Here is a 26,902-nt window from a genome sequence, read left to right as displayed (position 1 = left end):
TTCAACAACTCAGGTAGTATTCTTTCCTTATTTGTTTGCACTAATATGTCTTCATACAGAGACTAGAAAAAGCTGAGAATACAGCTGACGATTCAATTCAGCTACCTGCAGAAGCAAATCCCAAATCTGATTTACGGCCATATCAACTGCCTAGTTGTAAGAAGATAGTTATTATTAAAATATAGTCATACATACTCCTTGAGTTTCAGCTTGCAGTTCGAATTTAACTATTTGAGCTGGGCTATTCTTTCACTTAAATTTCTTCAGGCATTCAGTCATGACTATCCTACTGTGTGGCCTTTGAATTCCTGCTCATCACACTAATCAGGGCAGGAGTTGTGGAGTGGTTAAGAGAAGTTTCTGTCACAAAATGACTTAATTGTTTTCACCTTGCATTTATGGGCTATGAATTATATATTACAAATCAATTTTTGAGGCTCTATTGAATACATATAATCTTCTATTTTGATGTTCCTTATCACTTAGAATTCTTTGGTTGCAATCAAGATGGTCTGACTATAGTTACATAGTCAGAACTGTAATCATTTGAAGGAAAGGTTAGCAATCAGACTTGGAAAATGATAGCCAGTGATGCAATTCAGATGTGTTTGGTTATGATACAGTTGTGTACCAGAAGCAGCATTATGGGGATGTAGCTATAAGAACTGAATGTGGTCCAAATGTTTAGGTGTCTTTATTAATTTCCTCATAATTTATTCTTCAGAAAAATAAAATTCAACTGTCTAACTCCGATTTCAAATTTACTCTTTGTTTAGGATATGGCAAAGCTTCATTACATAGAATTCTGTGGGGGGAAATGTTATATCACCAAAAGAATGTCAGGGTAATTTTAGAATGTGGAAATAAATACTTCATATGTGGGCTGTATTTCGTTTACTTATACATTGGCATTATATAGGTCTAAATATAGCCACAAACCCTAAATAGGGTTCAAATGGCCTTACGAAAACAGTTATAGCCTAAATAGAAAACTTTCCCAGTTGGAAGGTGCTTGTTTGATCCTAATGTTATGATAGGCATCATAAAGCTATACAGGCTCAGAGAAAAGAATCCATATTGTATTCATACCTTTTATCTCCCACAGTGCTTTACCTGTAGTAGAAGGTTTATAAATATTTGTTGAAGAATTAAAAAATTATCACTCAGAAATGAAGAATATAGTAAATGATATTGGAAACCGGCTTGATGCAGAGAACAGCAGGCTGGAAAAAGCAGAGGAATATACAGGTGATACAGAAGACAAAATAATGAAAAATGAAGCTGAACAACAAAGAGGAAGAAGAATTATGGAGCATGAGAATAGATTTAGGGAACTCAGAGACTCTATTAAATGTAATAACATTTCTATTATAGGAGTCCCAGAAGAAGAAGACACAGAAAAGGGGGCAGACAATTTATTTCAAGAAAGAATAGCAAAAAACTTCCCTAATCTGGGGGAGAGAACAGACATCCAAAGGCAGAGGCACAGAGAACTCCCATCAAAATGAAAAATCAGGTCAACATTAAGACATACTGTAATTTAATTTGTAAAATACAGAAATAAAGAAAAATTTTTTTAAATCATCCAGACAAAAGAAGTCCTGAAATTACAAGGGAAAACACATAATGCTACCAAGAGATTTCTCAACATAAACATGGCAAGCCAGAAGGCAGTGGCATGATATATTCCAAGTGCAAAATGAGTAAAAATATGCAGTCAAGAGTACTCTATCCATCAAGGCTATCATTCAGAATAGAAGGAGAGATAAGGAATTTCCCAGACAAATAAAAACTAAAGGAGTTCATTGCTACTAAACCAGACCTTCAAGAAATATTAAAGGGGCCTCTTTATAAGTTCAAGGAGAATCTCAAAGTGACAAAGATAAGAAAGGATCAGGGAAAATCTCCAGAAACAATTACAAAAGCAAGTAATAAAACGGCAATAAATACGTGTCTGTCAATAATTGCTTTGAATGTAGATGGACTAAAGGCTCTAATAAAAGACAGAGGGTGTTAGAATGGATAAAAGAAAAAAAAAGAAAAGAAAAAGAAAAAGCTATATATATGCTGCCTATAAGAGACTCATTTTAGACCTAAAAATACCTGTAAATTGAAGGTGAGGGGGTGGAGAAACATTTATCACATAAATGGATGTCAAAATGAAGCTAGAGTAGCAATACTTATGTTGGTCAAACTAGACTTAAAAAAAAAAAAGACTGTAAAAAGAGACAAAGGTCATTGGAAAATCATAAATGGGACAATCCAATGAGAAGATACAACAATTATAAATATCTATTCATCCAATATGGAAGCATCCAAATATATAAATAGTTATTAACAAACATAAAGTAACTAATTGATAATAACACAATAAGAGTAGTGGACTTTAATATCCCACTTACATCACTGGATAGGCCATCTGAACAGAAAATAAACAAGGAAACAATGGCTTTGAATGATACACTGGACCAAATGACTTATCGGATATATTCAGAATATTCTAACCTAAAATAGCAGAATACTCTTTTGAGTGCACAAGGAACATTCTCCAGAAGAGGTCAAATATTAGGTCACAAAACATGCCTCAAAAGACAAAAAAAAAAGATTGATATCAAACCATGCAACTTTTCTGACCAAAAAGCTATGAAACTAGAATTCACCCACGAGAAAAAAATATAGAAAAAGGGAGGCTAAACAACCAGCTACTAAACAATGAATGAGTCAACCAAGAAATCAAAGAAGAAATTTTTTAAAAAGTACGTGGAAACAAATGAAAACAAAAATACCACAGTCCAAAACTTTTGGGATGCAGCAAAAGTGGTTCTATGAGGAAAGTGTGTGTGTATATATATATATATATATATATATATATATATATACACACACATACACACACACATTATACATATATATATATATATATATACATATATATATACGTATGTGTGTGTGTATATATGTATATATAATGTGTGTATACACACACACACACACACACACACACACACACACATATATGTAAAGAGGGAAGTATATAGCAATACAGGTCTACAACAAATAGCCCGAAAAATCTCAAGTAAATGAAATAATCTTACACCTAAGCTGCTAGAAAAAGAAAACAAATGAAGCCTAAAGCTAGCAGATGAAAGGAAATAATAAAGATTAGAGCAGAAATAAATGATATAGAAACTAAAAAAAAAAAACAAACAAACAACAGAACAGATCAATGAAACCATGTTCTTTAAAAAAAATTAAAATTGATACACCTCTAGTCAGACTTATCAGCAAGCAAAGAGAAAGGACTCAAATAAATAAAATCACAAAGGAGAGAGGAGAAATAACAACCAATACCACAGAAATACAAACAATTATAAGAGAATACTATGAAAAACTGTATGCCAACAAATTGGACAACCCTGAAGAAATGGATAAATTCCTAGTAGCATATAAACTATCAAAACCTGAAATAGGATGAATTGAAAACTTGAACAGATTGATAACTAGCAAAGAAACTGACTCATAATCAAAAATGTCCCAACAAACAAAAGCCCAGGGCCAATGGCTTCACAGGTGCATTCTAACAAACATTTAAAGAAGAGTTAATACCTATTTTTCTCTATTCCAATAAATTTAGAAGGAAGGAAAACTTCTACATTCATTCTATGAGGCTAGCATTATCCTGATACCAAAACTGGATAAAGACACCACTAAAAAAGAGAACTACAGGACAATATCCTTGATGAACACGGATGCAAAAATCCTCAATAAAATACTAGCAAACCAAATCAACAATACATTAAAAAAATTATTCACCATGATCAAGTAGGATTTATCCCTTTGTTGCAAGGGATTTACACATTTAATGCAATCCCTATCAAAATATGAACAGCCATTTTCATAGATCTAGAACAATCCTAAAATTTGTATGGAACCACAAAAGACCTGAATAGCAAAAGCAACCATGAAAAAGCAAAGCGAAGCTGGAAGCATTACAATTCCAGACTTCAAGTTATATTACAAAGTTGTAGTGATCAAAATAGTATGGTATTGGCACTAAAATAGACACATACAGCAATGGAGCAAAATAGAAAACCCAGAAATAAACCCACAGCAATATGGTCAATTAATATTTGACAAATCAGGAAAGAATATTTAGTAGGAAAAAGACAGTCTCTTCAACAAATACTGTTGGGAAAACTGGAGAGCATCATTAAAAAAAAAGTGGACTTATTCTTACACCATACACAAAAATAAACTCAAAATGGATTAAAGACCTAAATGTGAGACAGGAAACCATAAAAATAATCGAAAAGAGGCAGTAACCTTTGTGACATCAGCCAAAGCAACTAGAAACATCTTCTGAAGCAAGGGAAACAAATGCAAAAAATAAATTATTGGGACTTCATCAAAATAAAAAGCTTCTGCTTAATGACGGAAATAACCAACAAAACTAAATGGCAACCTACTGAGTAGGAGAAGATATTTGCAAATGACATATCTAATAAAAGGTTAGTATCCAGATGAATGGATAAAGAAATTGTGGTTTATATACACAATGGAGTACTATGTGGCAATGGGAAAGAATGAAATACGGCCCTTTGTAGCAACGTGGATGGAACTGGAGAGTGTGATGCTCAGTGAAATAAGCCATGCTGAGAAAGAGAGATACCATATGTTTTCACTCTTATGTGGATCCTGAGAAACTTAACAGAAACCCATTGGGGAGGGGAAGAAAAAAAAAGAGATTAGAGTGGGAGAGAGCCAAAGCATAAGAGACTCTTAAAAACTGAGAACAAACTGAGGGTTGATGGGGGGTGGGAGGGAGGAGAGGGTGGGTGATGGGTATTGAGGAGGGCACCTTTTGAGATGAGCACTGGGTGTTGTATGGAAACCAATTTGACAATAAATTTCATATATTAAAATAAATAAATAAATAGACATAAAAAATAAAAATAAAAAATAAATAAAAACAGTAAAAAAAAGGTTAGTATCCAGAATCTATGAAGAACTTATAAAACTCAACATTCAAAATATGAATAATCCAATTTAAAAAATGACATAAGACATGAATAGACATTTCTCCAAATAAGACATACAAATCGTCAACAGACACACGAAAAGATGCTCAACATCACTGATCATCAGTGAAATTCAAAACTACAATGCGATATCACCTTGCACTTGTCAGACTGGCTAAAATCAACAACACAAGAAATAACAGGTGGTGGCAAGAGGGGAATCCACTTGCACAATTGGTGGGATTGGAAACTGGTGCAGACACTCTGAAAAATAGTATGGAGAATCCTCAAAAAGTTAAAACTAGAACAACCCTATGTTCCAGCAATTGCACTACTACATATTTACTCAAAGGATACAAAACATTACTTCAAAGGGATATGTGCACACCAATATTTATAGAAGCATTTTATACAATAAGCAAATTATGGAAAGCACCCACATGTCCATTGACTGATGAATGGATAATGAATATATATTATATATAGTACATACAATGGAATATTACTCACCCCTAAAAAAGAATGAAAAATGCCAATTGCAACCACATGGATGGAGCTAGAGAGTATTATGCCAAGCAAAATAAATCAGTCAAAGAAAGACAAATACCATATGATTTCGGTCATATGTAGAATTTAAGAAACAAAAGAAAAAGCAAAAAGAATAAAAAAGACAGAGGTCAAACAAAGAAACAGACTCTTAAGTATAGACAATAAACTGATAGTTACCAGAGGGGAGGTGGGTGAGGCAATGGGTGAAATATTTGGTGGGGATTAAGAAGTGCACTTGTGAGGAGCACTGGAAGTGTTGAATCACTATATTGTACATCTGAAACTACTATTACACTGTATGCTATAACTGGAGTTTAAATAAAAACTTTTAAAAAAGAAGAAAAAAAGAAATTACAAATAATAATTTAAGCTAGTCACTGTGTATGGTTTCTTATTTGGAATATTTTTTCACAATATAGGAAATGGGTTTTAGATTACTTGAAGTATGTTTTCTTCAGACAACATTACAAGAATTGACTTCATAACATTTAGGACTTAACACATTTGAAAAGTATGGATCAAAATGTATTTATACAACTCAACTTGGTCATGTTTTCTCATGTTATTATTTACAGGCTCACGTTTATTTTTCATTAACTTCTGTATTCAACAAAGCTTCCACTATGTGCAAGTAGATAACATTTTTATATGTTGATTCTCTTAGGCATTTCAACTGTTTTCTAACATATTGGTCATAACCATAAGGTATATTCTCTCATGGGACTTTGGGTAATAGGTACCTACAGCTTGGATTTTAGAAATACCATACAATCCACTCCCCAATTTGAACATGGAATAAAATTATAATTAGCATATTTTTTAGGAAAGACAAGTATATGGTGAGTTTTATTTTGATTATTTAAGTTAGTTATAATGACATTTGTACCCATCAAGAGTTATAGTTGAATGTTTTAAATGTTTGTACCGTCACTATAACTGGCAAATAAATTTATTGTCTTTTACTTTGTCTAGGAACAAGTCTCATATTTTCAAGAGCACAAAAAGTTTAGCATTGTGAGAGTGTGTGTAGGAATTGGAGCCTCTTTCTGACTGAGGATCCCACAGAGCCAAGTTCCATATGTATATAGTGAGAGTCTTGACTAGGTTAAGATTTTCACCAGAAGCTTAACTAAAAAGAAGCAAAAGCCTCCTCCACAGTAAGAAATATTCAACTCTGGGCTAATCACAATTTAAATTGGGATATATTTGCTTGTTTGTTGTTGTTATTGTTTTGCTTTGCCTCTCTCATGGTGCATAGGTTCTCCTGAGATACACAGAAAGAAGATTGTAATGGCTTTATTGACCCAGTTGATCCTGGCTCATTCCATTATCTCACAAAAAGCCTATTTTTCTACCATCATGACCCACCACTCTTGCTACACTGAACTACTTTCTATTTCTTAGACAAGCAGAGACTATTGCAACAGGACTCTTTCCTTGCTCTTTCCTTTGCTTGGGATATTCATGTAAATACTTGCATACATATATGGTTGCATATACTCGTTTTAATGCCCAGACAAGAATGGAAGCCTGAAAGTTTATTAAGTATGGCCTTGCCTGATCTCAGAATGTACAGTATTACTTTTCACATGGTATCATTAATAGAAAACTGGCATGTGGAAATCCTTATGTTATTAGTACATAACTCATTTGGTATTTCAAAACAACCTCTTAAATTATTTAAGTCTCTTTCCTTTTTAGAGTTGAAGAAACTGAGGCACAGTGAAATTACACCAGTTGTGTCAAACACAATTATCAATTTCATCAATGCATTTAGGACACAGAATTTGGTCTCAAATGTTAACTACCTTTCTTGAATTGATGCCTCAGCAGCAGCAACATGTCTTCTTATTCAACATGTCTCTGGAGGCAAGGGAAACAAAAGCAAAAATGAACTACTGGGACCTCATCAAGATAAAAAGCTTCTGCAATTATGAAGGAAACAATAATCAAAACTGAAAGGCAATCAATGTAATGGGAGAAGGTATTTGCAAATGACATACCAGATAAAGGGTTAGTATCAAAAATCTATAAAGAACCTATCAAGCTCAATACCCAAAACAAATAATCCAGTGAAGAAATGGGCAAAAGTCATGAATAGACACTTTTCCAAAGAAGACATCCAGACAGCTAACAGACACATGAAAAATGCTAAACATCACTCATCGTCAGGGAAATACAAATCAAAACCACAATGAGATACTATCTCACACCTGCTAGAATGGCTAAAATTAACAACTCAGGCAACAACACATGTTGGCGAGAATACAGAGAAAGAGGAACTCTTTTGGATTGCTGGTGGGAATGCAAACTGGCACAGCCACTCTGGAAAACAGTATGGAGATTCCTCAAAAAATTAAAAATAGAACTACCCTATGACTCAGCAATTGCACTACTAAGTATTTATCCAAAGTATACAAAAGTGCTGATTCAAAGGGGTACATGCACCACAAAGTTTATAGCTGCCCTATTAACACTAGCCAAAGTTTGGAAAGAGCCCAAATGTCGATTGACTTATGAATGTATAAAGAAGCAGTGGTATATATACACAATGGCATGTTACTCAGCAATGAAAGTGAAAGTTTGCCATTTGCAACTATGTGGATGGGGAACAAGAATGTATTATGCTAAGTGAAATTAGTCAGAAAGAGATAAATATCATATAACCACTCCTATGTGGAATTTAAGATACAAAATAGATGAATATAGGGTAAGGGAAGCAAAATAATATAAAAACAGGGAGGGGCACAAAACATAAGAGACTTTTAAATACAGAGAAAAAACAGGGTTGCTGGAGGGGTTTTGGGTGGGGGGATAAGCTAAATGGGCAAGGGGCATTTGGGAATCACTAGTTGGGATGAGCACTGGGTGTTATAAGTAAGGGATGAATCACGTGATTCTACTTATGAAATCATTATTGAACTATGCTAACTTAGATGTAAATTTAAAAAATAATAAATAAATTTTAAAAATATTGATGAATTAATGAACATGAAATATATGAAAACCTGGACATAACCGAGATTTGAAATGCTATTCTAGATATACAAAAAGGTTAAATCTATACCATACAGATGATTAATATAGAATTTTAATTCAACACAAAACTATACTATTATAGAAACGTATCTGGATGGTTCAATTTATAGTTGTTGGAAAATTTCGGCTAAAGTTCAGAGTGACTAAATAAACAGCAATGTGAATTTATCTTAAATTTTAACTTAAAACCCAAATGTATGCATTTTATGTCAGGAAGCCCAGGAGTAAGGTGGTGATTGTTCAAGACAGGCGGTGGCAGTTCCATGTATGTTGAATCCACCGGCAGGTGCTGGCTGACAGACACGTTTTAAATACTTAAATATTGATATTTATTCATACATAATATTTAGTCATTTAGCTGAAATGCTACCTTTTTATTTGCAATGTATGTGGAGAGTGTGAAGAAAGTACAAGTAGAAAAATATCTGGAAATTTGCGGAAATTAGGAGTGCCTTTTTTGCATTGGCTATGGTAATGATTCCTGAGGTGATCTCTGGTAGAAGAAGACACTAGGTCCTACAAAGAGAATCAGAGATAACTGTGGATGTGGAGCTCTTTCTCCTGATCCTGGAAAAAAGCACTTCCATTGACAGAATTCTGGGTGAGGGAGCAATGATGATAAAAACAGCCACATAAAATGGTAGAATGAAATCAGTAGTACGGTAGCTAACGTTATGAAAATGAAATCTCTAAGAGTGATATTAAACAACAGGCATGGATTAAGAGACTTAATAAAAACACCCAAAGTCAGCTACAAAGTGAGAGTATTTTTATGACAAATTAGTGGTTTCACAATGTTCCAAGGATAAATGTAAAACTTCAGAACTGGAGAAGGAACAGTTCAAAAGTTTATGACAAATCTACTCTGGAACAGGTGCAGAATATCTTTTCTGAAGCTTCCAGCAATAGAACCTCTCTGAACTTTCATTTATGTGAAGGAATAAACTGAATGCGGATGCAGCAAAAGATTTCCTTATCATTCAGAGAAAGGAACCAGTCAGCAAGAAGTGAGATAAACAGTCACTCAACCAAGGGCCAAACTAACGTGGAGAAGTTTCTGCCAAGGCTGGATCTTCCAAAGAAATAGAACCACCGAAGAACAAGTAGAGGTGAAGAAGAAAAAAGAAAGGGAGGAAGTATGGCAGAAAATACGGGGAAAAAACCTAAAATTAAAAATCAGCATAGAATACTGAGTAAGACAGTGGCCTAAAAAGCACCAGAAGGCTGAGCTTGAAGCTTAAGTTGAGGAAACCCAAGGCCACTGGCTCAGAAGCAGAGAAAAGCAAGAGAAGTCAGGCCAAATGTAGAGAGATAAATGGATGGAGATAAGAGTCCTGAGGAAGACACTAATGGACAAAAATAGGTGTAGGAAAAAGAAAAAAGGTTTTCAAAAGTTGAAACATATTATAAGAAAAAAATGAAGTTCCCAGGACATTTGAAGTTGGAGAAATGGAAGATCAGTGTGCTCCCATGAAAGATAAATTCAACTGGTAGCACTTTTAAAGTAGGTCTGAGACAGGGTCCAGATCATAGAATAGTGATCAAAAGGCTAAGAAAAAAGATTGCATTTCGTATTTACAGAGTGACAAATGAACATCACAGATCGAAAGAGAAAATTCTGAAAAACTTTAACAAGAAAATCAGCAAAAGCCCCCAACTTTAAGTCATAAAAAGGAAAAGGCAAAGTTCTGCAATGAACAATTTTGTATTTAAAAAACAAATCCATTCTATTATTGATGTGTTCCTTTCATCATTGTTTGTAAAACACATAATGAATTATAACAACTAGAATTTTGCTTTCTAATGTTGTATTTTTAAGATAAGAAAACAATATTTCTTTGCTAGCACTTCCATGAAAAGATTAAATATATTCTTTTCCTATTACACACACACACACACGCGCACGCGCATGCAAATATACATGCACATACACACACACACACACACTCACACACACACACACACGCATATTCATTGACCTATTGTTGGATGCAGGGTCAAGGTTTTTCGTTTGAGTACAAGCACACCAATTGGCAATCTCCATCATCTCTCTTGCATAAATCACATCCAGAAATGAATTCTATAGAACTTTAGTGTCAAGGCCTAAAATGAAGAGGGAAACAAAAGCTGATTGCAAAAACATCTTAGTGCAAAATGTTTCTGTTATTTTTTGCATAACATCCAATCTTTTTCAGCTCTTAAGTTCACAATTAGCAAACTTTTAGTGAGTTGCCTGGCTTGTATTTGAAAGCATTCAGATAATTGTTAAGGAAACAACTCTTTTTGACAAGCATAATTGGATTGATGCAATATTTAAATAAATTATGTAAACATAATAACTGATATACCTGGAATGACTAGACTCGGAAACAGGAAAATCAATCTTGATGAGCACAATATTCTGCTTGTGGGAGCAAATATTCATAAGCTTCTTAGAGAGTAACGTACCTTGTTGCATGTGTTTATCAAAACTTTGATCAGTTAGTAAGTTCCACAGCCAAATAGGAGAACAGTGATTAATAATGCAAAACAGCTAATTGGGGTTATTTAAGACAAATTCCTTACTCATAACTGTCACTCACAGGTGTCTGGCAACTGTTGATTATGTTATTTTTTAATGTTTACAGGTCACATGTAAAGTACTTCCCTCTGCACTTGCCTCTGAAGGGTGGCAGAAAATTCCACCCTAAACTATGCCACTTAGACATAAGAATTATTTGGAGCTAAAGACAATTGAAATATGGCAGATATAAGAAGAGCCTTTGAATCTTCCCTTTTCTTCCTGGAAACAGGAAATAAAAACTCCCCCCCACCAGCAAAAAGGAAATGTTCTTCAATAAGAGTCACAGTTGAGAGGGAAAAAAAAAAAAAAGCTTAGTAAAACAATTATTACCTCCTTACATAGTTTAGTTACTTTTCCACATTACATTCAACCTAGCATAAAAGCACTTAGGTTTCCATACTTCTTTGGGTCTTCCCCCCCACCCCCCGATGAGGTCTCCCATCTCACATAAAAACTTATCAGTTTGTATGTTTTTCTCTTGTTCATCTGTCGTATGTCACTTTAATTCTCAGGCCCAGCCAAAAGTCCCTAAGATGACAAAGGTAAAATTTTACATCTCGTGCCCCTCTTATTTTAACCATGGAGAGTTTAGAGCAAGCCATTTTAGAGTAAAGACAAAAAAAAAAAAAGTTTTGAATTTGAGTCCTCAATTTGCCACTTATTAGTTGTGTAAATTTATTTATTTATTTATTTATTTATTTATTTATTTATTTATTTATTTATTTAGAGAGCGAGTGAGCAAGCTGGGGGGGGGGGGAGGGGTAGAGAGAGGGAAAGAGAAAATCTCAAGCAGGCTCTGCACTGTCAGCACAGAGCCTGAGGAGGGGCTTGCTGTCATGAACCATGAGATCATGACCTGAGCCAAAATCAATAGCCTAATGCTCAACAGACTGAGCCACCCAGGTGCCCCAGCTGTGTGATTTTTTAAAATAAATTTCTTAACCTCTCCACATCTCAGATTCCTTATTTTTAAAATAGAAATACTAATGCATATTTTGGGTTGTTGTTGAAGTAAATATAAACTATATATACAATGGGTTTAGGGTAAGGCCAGGTTAAAAAAATAGATTAAAAATATGGTAGCTTAAACAATATATATGGTAGCTTTAACTGTAATCTCAATCTCCACTATAGCACCCTTCTTTATTCTCAGAGTTATCCTTGTTTCTACATTTTTTACATACTGATCAGAGCTGAGGAAGTCTAAAATGTGTACTTTTACTCCTAACACACTTTCTCTTGGAAATCTCATCCTATTGATGTTTTCCTAGGTTCATTTCCTTCTCTCATTCTCTCTGTCAACAACCAAGATGTTGGTAATATAACTCCTCTCCATTTACTTTGTCAAATCATGTCACCTTCTATCACTTTATCGAAGAAAAAAAAACTCAACTAAAGTCATTTTCTGACATATATGTCACCGAATTAGGTGGTGCAAATCCAACCAATACATTAAATTGAAGAACGATTGGATATCCTATTTATTTTAGGTAAGATCAAAACTTAGTAGAGGGGAAGCATGAAGAGATTATTTTTGAGATATTTAGAATAGAAGTGAAAGAGGAAAGGTGGAAGAGAGAGAAGTAAGGTTTTGAGCTGTGAATATTTAGTTATTGAGCCATTATTACAGGAAAAAAAAAGATTATCCAAAAAGCACCTTTTTGTAGGAAGTATCACATAAACATCACTGTTCACGTTCTACCTATAGGCAAAATCCCCTGCTTTAAGATGTGTATTCGAGGCCCTGATCATATCCCAAATCTATAAAATGTGGCCTTATTTCTGTAGTAAAACCATAACCAGAGACCCAAAATATTTTAAGTTCAGTAAATATAGTAGACATATAACAATGATTTTCATCACCATGCAAATAGAAAAAGCAAACTAAAAGTGTTGTAACTAAAGTGTACAAAATCATAAAAACAAAAACAAAAAACAAAACACTGACTTGGGAACATGTAATGTTTCTCTACATCCCACAGCAATCAAACTAGAGCACATTCTTCTCAGAAGTTGAAAATCATTTCAAGGTAAATAAAACGGATTCCACTATACCTTAAAAGTAAATTTATGGAAATTGTTATCCTAAAAGTAATGAGTGAGATACACTAAAAATACAAATCACATTCTCATGTCTGTTAGTAGGGCTGCGTGAATAAATATTTTCCAAGTTTGCTCTTTCTTCTTTTCATTTCTCTCTTATCTTATATTTCCCTCGTAGATAATGTGTGATAAATAGCAATCATTAAGATTTTTACCCAATCATATGCTCAGGAACTTGAGTGTAAAGGGAAAAAAAAAAAAACCAACCTGAATAAAGACAAAACACTTTAAAAAACTTTTCTGTTAATGTTTATTTATTTTTGAGAGAGAGAGACAGAGTGTGAGCAGGGGAGGGGCAGAGAGAGAGAGGCGGAAACAGAATCTGAAGCATGCTCCAGGCTCTGAGCTGTCAGCACAGAGCCTGACGCAGGGCTTGAACTCATAGACCAGGAGATCATGACCTGAGTCGGAAGTTTAACCGACTGAGCCACCCAGGCATCCCAAAACAAAACACTTTTGATGGAAAGGTGGAAAGACTGAACAACTTCTCACATTTTGTTTTATTGTATTTTATTTTCTAAAACTTTATTTTGGTGGGGGGGAAGGAGTGCATGACTGGGGAAGGGGCAGAGAGGGAGCAAGAGAGAACCCCAAGCAGGCTCTGACTCAATGTGGGACTCTATCTAGTGAGCTGTTAGATCATGACCTGAGCTGAAAGCAAGATTCTGAGGCTTAAATGACTCAGCCACCCAGGTGCCCCTACTTGTCAAATTTTAAATGTGTTCTTGAACATATGGGAACATTGTACTATGTTTAATAGTGCTAATGAGTCAATTCTAATATTTTTTAGTTGTGTGATCTTGTAAACCTTTATTTATCTTCGAAATGACAAAAACAACCTTTCTTACAGTGATGTTGAAATAAAACAAGATGATAAACTATGCAACATGTTTGCTACAATGTTCTTGAAAAATTGTAATTAAATTGTTTTTATCAGTATCAGCATTTGTATTATTATCATTTATATGATATAAGGAAAGCAAAATTAAGCGGACTGCATGTTTGAAAAGCCATCTGATTTTGAGTTTCCATAAATGACAAGTACTAAATACTAAACTGTATAGGCACTAAATACTAAACTGTATTTAGTCATCTCACACTTTGTATAATTTATTCAGATGAAAGTCATTGGATCATCACAGAAAACTCAAAGAAACACTAAAAATGTATGTATTTTAAATATATAAGAGCTAAATATATATATATATATATATTTGTTGTAAATCAAATACTATTGAATATTATATATTCACGTGGAAAATAATAACAAGATGACAAAAATAACAAAAAAAAGTTATGGTATAAAACCATGAAATTATAAGAATTCTCAGCCTGATTATATTTTTAGGATTTCTGAAATCAGGATCTGGATTTCCTTTCTGTAATATCCATGGATATAGGTAAAAGTACAGAGCCATTTGTGAACTTTTGTTGAAAATACAATAAGGGCATGCCATTAACTAATGCATTAGGAAGCTTATAGTCTTTGAGGAAGTAAGAATTTTAGCTCAAGAAACCATTAATAAAAAGACTCAGGAGAGTTTACAATTAATCAGTATACATTATTTAATACACATCATAAGCAAAGAGACCATATCTTATCTGTTATATAACAAATGGGTTAAATTCACCTGATGGGTATAAAGGACACAAAGCCGCACTTTATTCCTTGCAGAGAATAACACCAGGGCTGGCTCATGCACTGGCTGAATTCAATGTCTGACCAAGATTAATGCCTGTGCAGTGTTCTAATTACACACACCCGATCCAAAAGATATATTTCCCATAATTTTCAACTGTGACTGAAAAGACACTGGGTAGATATATGGGAGGAAGAAGCCTATTGATATGTAATAACTATGTAATGACTGGTACAAGTAACTCATTTTTATTAATTAGAAATTAATAGCAAAATCACTAGGACTACTTTCTCAAGGAGCTTGACTCAGCACCCCAACTTGAGACACACTGCTATATAGAAAGTATGATCCATACATGATCTCCCAGTTGAAAGCCTCCACAACAATTTGTCCTGTTGTAGAGGAAATTTATAGAAATTGTAGACAATTAAAATAAAGCTTTGTAAGAGCTTAAAGAATTGCACTTTCACAATATGTGGGGTGAGATCAGTGAAAAGACAAATTAGAAATGAGCTATATTTTACCAATGAGTAAAACTGGGATTAGACAATCAAGAAAGTAGACTTTAGTTCAATGTGAAAACTTTTTGGGATATATTGTAATGGCCTTCTTGCAATGTGGTGTTACTTCATCATGACAAAACTGGCGGAAGCTGAACCAGCAGTGGCATATAAATGGCACACGCATCCCTGTTCTTCCGCTGTACCAATTACAGGCACAATTAATTGATTATTATAGTTTTATTTTTTTATGAATGTGGATGAAGAAGGAATCTTAGCACAGCACTGCAAGGAATGAACAAAATGGATTAAATCTAACATGCAACATATAATCTACTTGACATACTGGAAATAAATTATTTCTGTCTCTTTAAATTCTAAAATTCAGAGTCAATATTCTATACATTTTTTAAGAAATATTCAATGCACAATTTTTGTGATTCTAGTCTCTGCCCTTTTTCTGCACATGCAATGTAAAATCCAAAGGGCTTCACACAAAAGATTTATGATAGCCATTCCTTCAAAACTTTGTCAAAATACTAAGAAACACTTCTGAAAATTTCCCAGTAAATATTAATCACATGCTGGGAGAATAACAGCACTGAACTTCCTAAAATAAAATGAAACTTGATAAAATATTTTTGTGTGGAAAGCATTTAATGACTTACAATATAGATACAATTTTATGGACTTATTACAAGCATAACATATGGAGGCATGGAAAATAGTGTTTTAACAAGCTTCATAGAAAAAGTTGTGTACCTATGAAAATCAGATTTCCCAAAGGATGAGAAATAGAAGCCCAAGAAAAATCATCACATCTATCTTCAAAATTGTATTTAACATGTTAAAATCATACTGTGCTCCAGTCATAAAATTTAAATATTGCATTAGTAATATAGGGTGATTTTGATGCATTAACAGAGCTTTTAGCTAAAACGTTTAGTTTTCTTCCTGGCTTATTATTTTCACTAGATAATGAAAAATCATTAGCCTTACAATTTTTATGATCACCAAAACTATTGTTATTTAAATAACCAAATATTCCAGTTTGTTACCAATTGTTGCAAGACAAATTATTCCAGGATAAACACTTTATTATCTGTTTCTGTGGGTCAGAAATTCCAAGCCAGCATGAGTTGTATGGGTCAACTGACTCAGGTCTCTGACAAGCTTTCAACCAAGACCTCAACTGGCTCTGTGGTTTCATCTGAAGGACCAACTGAACGCAATTCATTCTAAGGTCACCTATGTGGTTATTGGCAGAATACAATTCCTTATTAGCCATTGAGCTGATGTACTCAGTTCCACATTGGAGGTTCTCACAGGTATTTACCATATGGACCTCTCCACAGGCCAACTCATACCATATCAACTGGCTTCTTTCATATTGAGAGTGAAAATAAATGATTTGTAAGAATATTTTATCAGTAGTCTGGTTACCTAAGTAAAATCACATAAGATCCTGTACTTTTCAAAGCATGATGGGGGAAAACTATTATTAATTTTTATACTTTATTTGGTTTAAAATGTAGTTGATTTATATAATCATTGTGGATCTCCAATGTAGGAAAGGAAGTATTTATTCCTTTGTGTATCTTGTTTCACTAATTATATACTGCATTGAGGTAGTTGCTCTTCTGCATTCCTAATAACTCAGAACTATATAATATTGGCATTTTATGGAGTTTCAAATTGTAGATGACCTTAAAAGTGATCAAGTCTGACTCTGTGCCCATTGAAGGACTTGAGAAATATTTCTGTTATGAGATTGCTATAGCTTATTACTCCAAGTAATAATAAAAAACAAAACCAAAAACAGTTTTGAACTTTTATACTTGAAAGCCATCATTATCTAAATACAGCTTGTTATCAGTTGTATCCCACAACCTCAAATGACAATTTAATTATTCTTCTATATTCAATGGCTCTCTTTCCTCTTGGATTATTTTTTTCCCTCCATCAATGGCTAATTGATAACATGCAGACTAATGGAAAAGCATTGGGTTTGGAGGCCAAAGGAATTAATTTTAACATGTTGAATTAATTAGTTTTATTTTGATGGGCTTTGGCAAGTTGTTTAAACTATAAAGATCCCTTCCTTAATTTGTTGATTTATGTATTGCAATGGAGACTGAACATTTGGAGAATCTCCTACAGGATAAATATAATTAAGGAAAAATATGTTTCTAAGATGAAAAAAAATGATGAGTCCAGATTCATAATTTCATGAGTAGATGTGTGTGTCATTCCAACAATCTAGAGTGAAGGAGCAGTACCAATAGAGAATCCATGTTGGTAGCATGAATAATGGCACCAGTTCACACTTAACTCAGGAGCAATCATGTTCAAAGCCTCAGTGTTCAATATCCAGCACTTAAGGGGCAGCCTACAATAAAAAGTGACTCTATTATGTATTATAGTATGTGTTTGAGAAAGGCAATATTTTGATTTTCATAAAAAAATAAATTCATTCTATTTTATTATTCAGTTTATTCATTTCAAGTTTCTTTGGCCCTCTCATGTGGGAACTTATTTTACTGAATTAAATATAGTTGTATTTCAAATGAATGCTATCCTAAAATGGTTGAGAATTCTTGAAATATGTTATTTTCCTAATTTCTTTAAAACTTACCCATCTAAATCTTGCTCATTCATGCCCTTAATAAAGGAAGAGGGTAAAAAAGAAAAATTATGAAATTCTTTGTATCTTGTAGTTTTCTACCTGTACTCTATGGTTTATAACACATTAGTGTAAATTCGCAATTTTAGGACAAATATTAAACTTGGAGTCAGATAAATGGATTTTAGGCCAAGGTTTATAACTAATTAGTTCAAGAACTTGAAAAGGTAGATTTACTTATTCTCTCTAGGCTTTATTTCATTATCTTTGCTAAAAATGGGAAGTAAACATAAAATATGGGGATGAGAAGTCTTAAAAATATACTGCTAGGGTGCTTACTTTTAATAAATGAGATTCCTGCACTCTAATCCCGATATGCTTTGCTAGCTGAAAATAACAAATCACATCTTTCTGTCCTACTAAGGAACTATGGAATGGATGTTTTCACAGGTGAGTAAATATTGGAAGGGGGATTTCAGAGACATGATATGCTAGACTTACCATGTTCAGTATGTCTTTAATCGAATATTCAATTAATTTATTATTAGAAAATATTTCTTATGAAATAATGCAACAGCTACAACTGTTGAGTTTGCTATATATATGTTCACCAGAGGGAGTATTCAAATGAATAAAGTATTTGAAATGGTTTTTAAATTTATATTACAAATTTACAAAAATATGTAAAATATATCATTTCTATTGTCTCTACTTGTAACATGGAGTATATTTATTGATGAGAGTTAATGTGTCAGTCAACTTAAAACAGCCACATACAATTTTGCTGCTTTTTCCAATATAAGGCTTGACAGTCCCATAGTATATCTATATCAGTATCTGTATCTGTAACTGTATCTGTATTTATATCTGTATCTATCTGTGTCTGTCTACCTACCATCTGTTTATCTCCTTTTTTCTCCTTGTAAAAGACAGTCAGAAGTATAGTTAATGGTATGAAACCTCTCACATCACCTTGGAGAATAAAGAAACAAACTCTAATTGTTCTTATGATAGGCAGGCTTTTAAAATAACACCAATGATCCACATCCTTGAGCGTGGGAAGGACACAGTGATTTGATTCTGTCACTTTCAAGTTTAGACAGATAACACTGACTTCTTTCTTGTACTCTCTTTTCTTGATATTCTCTACACTCCTCCTCCTAGTCATCTTCCTTGCTTGCTCTGATTAAGCTAACTGTGAGTCACCCAATGGAGAGATCCCTGTTACAAGAAATTGAGGGCATTGTTTGGCCAAAAGTCACTAAAGAATTGAAACTCTAATTGGATACCCCACAAGGAATGGAAACATGCCAAACACCATTTACACTTGGAATTGGATCCTTCCCTGGTCTAGCCTTCAAATGAAACTGAAGCCCTGCTGACTTGTGAGAGACACTGAGCCAGACAATCCAGATAAGCCATGCCAAAATTCCTAAACCACAAAGACTGTGAGAAAATAAATGTTTCGAGCAGCTAAGTTTTGTCATAATTTACTATACAGCAATAGATAACTAATTCCTACTGCTATATTGACTTCTCGTGGATAAAACTATATTATAGTTTTGTATATTAAACTATGACCTTTCTTACTCATCTTAAGGGTCTAAAAAATTAAGACCGCTGGGTGATGGCAACAGAGAATAAGTAGGCTTCGATATCCATATCACACACACACACACACACACACACACACACACACACACACACACATTCACACATTATGACTTCATGAAGTCACCGCAAACAAACCCTGAAATATTAATAAATCAAAATTTAAGTATGGGGGCCCCTGTGGGGCTCAGTTGGTTAAGCATCAGACTTTGGCTCAGGTCATGATCTCAGTTTGTGACTTTGAGCTCTGAATAGGTATCTGTGCTGACAGTGTGGAGCCTGCTTGGGATTTTCTGTCTCCCTCTCTGCCATGTTCCACTCATGCTCTATCTCTTTCTCTCTCAAAAGAAATAAACACTTTGAAAAATTTTAAATCCGAGTTTTCAGTCTGAATAATAATGTCTATGAAAAAATTTCTTGCATTGATGATGTAACAAAGCAACTTGTGGTTCTGAGTTCTAAGGGAATGTACCTATTAACATTTACATTTTTATTATTCAAATTTTCATGTCAAATGATAAGAAAAAATTTCAAATTCTTCATAGTTTTGTTTCAGCTTTTCGTTGTCCCTTCTTATTTTATGATTTTTTTAATTGTTTGTTTTCATTTCCTTTAAAAGTGGCAGGTTTCTGAAGGTCTTATAATTGCATTATCCATTAAAATCTGATTGAAATAATTACCATTGATTAGAAGAGAAGGGTAGGGTTTTAATGCTTCAAATCAAATGATAAATGTAATATGATCCAGGGATCAGAGTAAGTAGGAAGTGACTGCATTATGTATCTTAATGCTGGTAAATGCTTCTGTAGGTTATTTAAAGGTGCTAAATAGAAGGTTCCTGGGAAGGAAAAGAACCCTTCCAATTAGCTCCCTCTAAAAAGGTCAGCTTTGGAACTGAGAGTCAGCATCTTTGAATTTGGGACTTGAATGACAATTAGCTAAATGTCACAATGTAATTGTAGACTTAGCTAATGTACTCAGCTGACAGTTACCCCAGGATGGTAGTTCTGATATGTGTAATTGCATTCCATCAGTAGCTGTGTAACACTTCCTGTCAGGTGGTCAAAACTCCATAAGGAAGAGACTTAGAGAGAAGCAAATGTGAAAGGTCAACACCTGAGGTCTCTACCATGAGGTAGTAGTTAACCCAGATTTGAGATGTCTCCTCAATTAAAAGGGATATAACTCTTACTGCTTACATTAAGAAGGACAACTAACATTAAGCCACCAGATTTTGGAAACACCAAGCAATCAATATATCCATTAATCATCCAAGGCTGACTCAAAGGCAGCCAGATCTTGCAAGTATAAGGTTGAATTGCAAACATGAAGTGTGTCATTTTATTTTTGCTAAGTAACAGTATGAAAGCACTAAGGAAAATGAGAAGGAGAAGGAGCAAGAAGAAGAGGAGGAGGAGAAGCATAAATGCCCAATCAATTTATATTCAGAGTGCCATTAGCAATCAATGGGATAAATCTTTCATATGGGAATTTTAATAAATGTATCATTATTAACAAATGTATTATGTAATATAGTAAATTTCAGTCTATGAAGAACTGACAAATATATGTTATTATTTGATCCTGATAATAACATTATGAATAAAAGGAGAAATTTTAAATTTTGTCATTTATAAATGAAGAAAACAATTAGAGAATTTATCAGATTTATTGTAAAGAATATAACTAGAAAATGAGACCACTAGTATTTATAACATGATTCAAGTTGCTTCTTTTGTAATTACCAAAAAAAATCATGTATTGCAAAAATACAGTGTATGTGTGTGTATGTATATGTACACCTTTGCATCCAATAAATTCTAGCAGAAGACTTACATTTATTCTTTACTGGGTGTGTGTGTGTGTGTGTGTGTGTGTGTGTGTGTGTGTGTGTCCTTTTTGGAAGGAGGTAAAGGTAGTTAGTTACCTATATAGATTGCATTGGCTTGCTTTAGCAGATCTGAATAAATACCTGTATGAGCACTGATTCAAGTAAGCATACTCTTTTCCCCTGCAACTTTACTTTTTACTTGAAACCTGTGTGAAAGAGTCTCATCATGCAAGATATGAAACTCATCTACTCACACATTGAAACACACACACACACACACAACTATATGTGTGTGTATATATATGTATATATAATATATAAATAATATATATAGTATATATAGTATATAATAATATATAAATATATACAACTTATATATAATATATAAATGCATATATATAAATGTATATTTGTATTTGTTCTAACTCTAAGGAAGTTAATAAGTACTATGCATTCTAAAGCAATCATTTTAGGGGTGCCTGGGTAGTGCAGTCAGTTAAGAGGTGGACTCTTGATCTGGGCTCAGGTCATGAGTTCACAGTTCTGAGTTCAAGCCCTGCATTGGGCTCTGTGCTGATGGCACAGAGCCTACTTGGGATTCTGTCTCTTTCTCTCTGCTCTTTCATTGCTTGTGTGTATGCTCTCTCGCAAAATAATTAAACATAAAAAGTTAAAGTAACAATTTTAGTGATATTTATTGGGACCGTAGGATTAGAAAATTGAATCTGAGGTAATTTTATTCTGTTGTTTCTCATTGAAAGTAGTTTCGCCAAATTACACATATCTTTAGAAGGGCAATGCAATTGGAAATTAGCTGACATGCTTGATTTGAAAGAGCTAAAGTAAAACTATGCACTGATCCTAAAAATAATCACTAGTTATCAACAGTGTCTGTTGAAAGTGTCCAATGACACTAATGAGTTGGAAATAAAACATGTGCAGTTTCACAAAAAGAAAGTTTATAACATTTTGAATCTAGTCTAGCAATGCTGGAAGTCTTGGTGAAACTCTTCCCATGGCCAGGTACACAGGCAGTGTACATCATTAAGAAACATGGTGCTATAGACTATTTATATCTCCCCAAAATTCATGTTAAATCATAATGCCCAGTGTGATGGTATTTGGAGATGGGAACTTTGAGAGGTGAATAGGTCATGAGGTGGGAGATATCACAAATGGGATTAGTGCCCTTAGAAAGGGGACTGCAGGGAGCTTCCTTACCTACTTCCATTTGATGATGAAACAAAAAGATCATGATGTAGGAACCAGGAAGGGGGCTCTCACTAGACACCAAATCTGCCATAATTAGATTTTGGACTTCGCAGACTCCTGAATGGTAAGAATTAAAATTCTGCTGTTTATAAGCCACCGAGTGCACAGTATTCTGTTAGAGCAGCCTAAATATACTGACACATGGCAAGCATAAAATTTGTTGTGGTGGGCAGTAATGAAGTATATTTATATGGCATGTTGAAGCTAAGGAACAAAGAAAGTTTTTCTGTTCAAGACCATATAATGCACGGCTAAGCTCATGAGTTTTCTAGGATAAGGATTCAGAAAACAGTGATGCATAGCACCAAGAAATAACCTATGCCATAACAAATTTACTTAAAATTGCCCCTTACATAGAATCTAAGCTTTTTCATTGAAACATATAAGAACACTTTTGTATGCCTCATTTTTCCTGAAAATAATTTGCTTTCTTTCCATCACTCCTCAAATGGGGCAGGAATTTTGCAAGGAATAGAAGAGCTCCCCCACCCCCTCCCACCACCCTGCCCAGGAGAAAAGGACTGTCTCTAAGAGAAGAAGTATCCTTTAAATTGCTCTGAGGAAAAAATAATAATTATTCCCCTAGGATAGAGGGTATTTTGTGTCTACATATGAACCAAATCAGCATTATGCCAGTTCATTTGAAGGAAGGAGAAAAGATCTGGCAGCTACAAAGATTGATGCCCAGTTAAACAAGTCATTAGGTGGTTAGGTCATGTTTTTAAAAATAAAGTTTGCTCCCCCTCCCTGTATTTTAATGCACAAGTCAAGGTAGAAATTTTATTTGTAAGTCATTCTGAAAGATAGAGTGTTCACATAACTAAAAATTTTATTGAAAGGAAACACATTTGTGCAACCATATAATGATATCCTTTTTATTGGACTATTGTTAAAGAATTATATATAGTATTGCAAATCATTCCCATAAACATTGTTATGGGAGTGAAATGTTGTCTGGCTATAGAGGAGCTCTCCAGCAATATTAATATTAAATTTACTCAATGCTTTGTGTCCCATCATCTGGATTTCAAAGTGATCTTTTGCTAAGATAAAAGCATTGTTAAAGGGGCACAAACATAATAATGAAGCACAGTTATGGTGTAGTACTAATAAAGACCATGAATAACCACCTTTTAAAGGTAGGTTAAATTAGGCTTAGACAAATAATAAACATTTTTGGAAAAAGAAGCACTATGTCCCTATTTAGTTCAAGATAAAATACTTGTCATCTGCAAGACATAATTTGGAGGGGGAAAGACAGTTATAACAGTTAAGAACAAAATATTAATCTAGGTAATAGCTATACTGAAAAGTTAAAAGTAGAAAGAAGAACCTTGAAGCTGATATTGTCCTTAATTCGTAGTCACTGGAGCACAGGAATCATAGAACTAATGTATCCTCACAGATACTTAGGATTCTACCAGGCTACATTCAATACTAATTAAAGTTCTTACAATGACAGGGTCACAGTGCTAAAACAGACCTTGGTTTTCAAAGAAGACAAGGAACAGACATTTCCAGCTGAGTATTCAGAGACTGGGCTCCTGAAAATCTGCAGACAGTACCTTTCATAAGTGTACAGCAAAGAGAGCTAAATCTCTCCTTCCTTGTTTCATTTCTTCTTTCAAAGTCTCCCCATTGTTAGCTCTGTCCAAGTTATGGCCAGAAGCTTGAGAGGGTGGAAAATAGTGAATCAAGAAAAAGTCTAAATCAAAAAGTCAGATAATCTTCCGTAAATATAATTTATTGGGATTAAATAGATGGGGGACAAGTTCTGGACTGCTAACTGAGGAAACATTCTTCTGTCCAGCATTAATGACCTCAATTAGGACTTTGGCTTTTGGTTACTACTAGGTGCTTGAGGTTGCTTGCATACTAAGACACATGGCAAGCATTTATAGGCATTCCTATAAAATTACAGGAAACGGGGAGATTGACTACTGAACTGAAGATATTCATCTTTTTCCTTTGCTTAATAGAAGGCAATATCAACTGCATAGCCATTTGAATCATGCTTGTCAGAAGGTTAAAATAGGTAATTTCAAGATGGGATTTTAAAAACACAAAAGATTTTGTCTAACAATTAGCCAAGACCTGACACTGGCTCTAAATTTCCATTGTAACTCTTCTTTCAGTATAGAAACTCAATGACCAAAAGTTTTCTTTTAAAGACACAAGAATGTGCATATAAGTGATATTAATCAATTATGATTCATTAACATGTTGGCATTCTTAAATTAATCAGATTTGCTAACACGTTTAGATTCTAGAAGCTATAAAGAGAATATGAAGACAATAGGCGTTGGGCAACTAAGATCTGATTTCAGTAGATGATGAGAATGATCAGATATTCAGGATGTCTGAAGATAAGGAAAACTGGAAAATAAGTAGAGAATATTGGAATAAAGGCTAAAGAGGCACCGAGTGATATTGATCAATATAACAGCTGATGTAATATGCCACTCATTGTTATCTACTTTAAATACCCTTTATTTACCCCTAAAATACCCTTAAGGGTATTTACCCTTAAATACCCTTTATTTACCCCTATTTTTTTTTATAAGATGGAGCAGATAATGAAAGCCTCAGTTACATGCTCTTGGATTTACCAGCAAAAAAAAAAAAAAAAAAAAAAAAAAGATAGTGGAAGAGTTGGAGATTAAGGTCATTTGTTACATATTTGTTTCTAGAGGATTATATATCATATAATTATGGTCATTGGTAAATCTTAAAAAAATGAAGATCATGGGGCGCCTGGGTGGCACAGTCGGTTAAGCGTCCGACTTCAGCCAGGTCACGATCTCGCGATCTGTGAGTTCGAGCCCCGCGTCAGGCTCTGGGCTGATGGCTCAGAGCCTGGAGCCTGTTTCCAATTCTGTGTCACCCTCTCTCTCTGCCCCTCCCCCGTTCATGCTCTGTCTCTCTCTGTCCCAAAAATAAATAAAAACGTTGAAAAAAAAATTTTTTTTAAATTAAAAAAAAAAATGAAGACCATGCAAAAACATAGTTGCAAGACTTCTTGTGTACAAATCCCTAAAAACATTTCCTTAAGAAATAATATCTTTTCTCTGATTAAAAGCATTAAGTGAGGAAAAGCCCCAATATCCAAGGGTGGTCTAGTTATTTGGAAATTTTGACTATTAGAAATTTATTTGTTAGAATAAACTGACCTCTTTTCCTTTATATTTAATCTATTGGTCCAAAAACTCTGGGGCCATTTAGATGAAATGTAATATCTCTTCCAAATAATAAAACTAAGAGAATATAAAAATAAATTTCCTCATGAATTTTCTTTAATCAGTGAAAAAAAATCATATATATGGTATTGATTTCTTTTCTTTTCTGATTACTCTCCCTGGACACATTCTAGTTTATCAATGTCACTATTTTAAATTGCAATGCCCAGAACTGAGTTCAACAATAAGAGGTATGGAACGATAGGAAAAAAAAAAAGTTTAGTATTTTTATCTTCCTTACATGAGATACATACATTACTTCCTTTCAGGCAGTCTGATTACATCAGAGTCCAAAGTTGTAACATCATGTTATTTATCAAATTGTATTTCCAGATATCTACAACGTGATGTATTTTATGTTATTAAATTTAATAAAGTCCTATTATACAATTGTTTTATTTAATAAATACAGAGCTCACTATCTCTTTCCATTAAATTTACACTTAGACATTTCACTCCATTATTTCCATCTTCCCACTCCTTCTGCCCACTCTACTTGCCATGCAAGTTATTCAAAAACTTTCATCTCTCGCTTATCCAAAGACTTGACAAACTTAAAGAGCTGGTTCAGAATTTGGTTCAGACAGAGTAGAAACTGAATTAAATCTTCCTCACTCACTAATTTTGTGACCTGAGCCTTTGGGATATAACGTCTTTCTCTGTAAAATGGGGTCACATGGGTTATGAAATTCATATAAAGATTAAAATTAATTAAATATGTAAAGTATTTAGCACAATTTCTCATCTAATGACAAATAGCCATCATTATCATGAGGGTTTTTATTGTTTTCATCCAAGTCACTAATACAAATAAACATAAATTCACATCGTAGCATTGCAATCCATCAATCCATTTGTACAAGGACCAAGTTGCTGTACCTAAATTCACTTTATTAACCACTCATAAATATGCATAA

Source organism: Prionailurus bengalensis, chromosome A3 (assembly GCF_016509475.1).
Source record: "Prionailurus bengalensis isolate Pbe53 chromosome A3, Fcat_Pben_1.1_paternal_pri, whole genome shotgun sequence".
NCBI lineage: Eukaryota > Metazoa > Chordata > Mammalia > Carnivora > Felidae > Prionailurus > Prionailurus bengalensis.
This window is presented reverse-complemented; position numbering follows the sequence as displayed.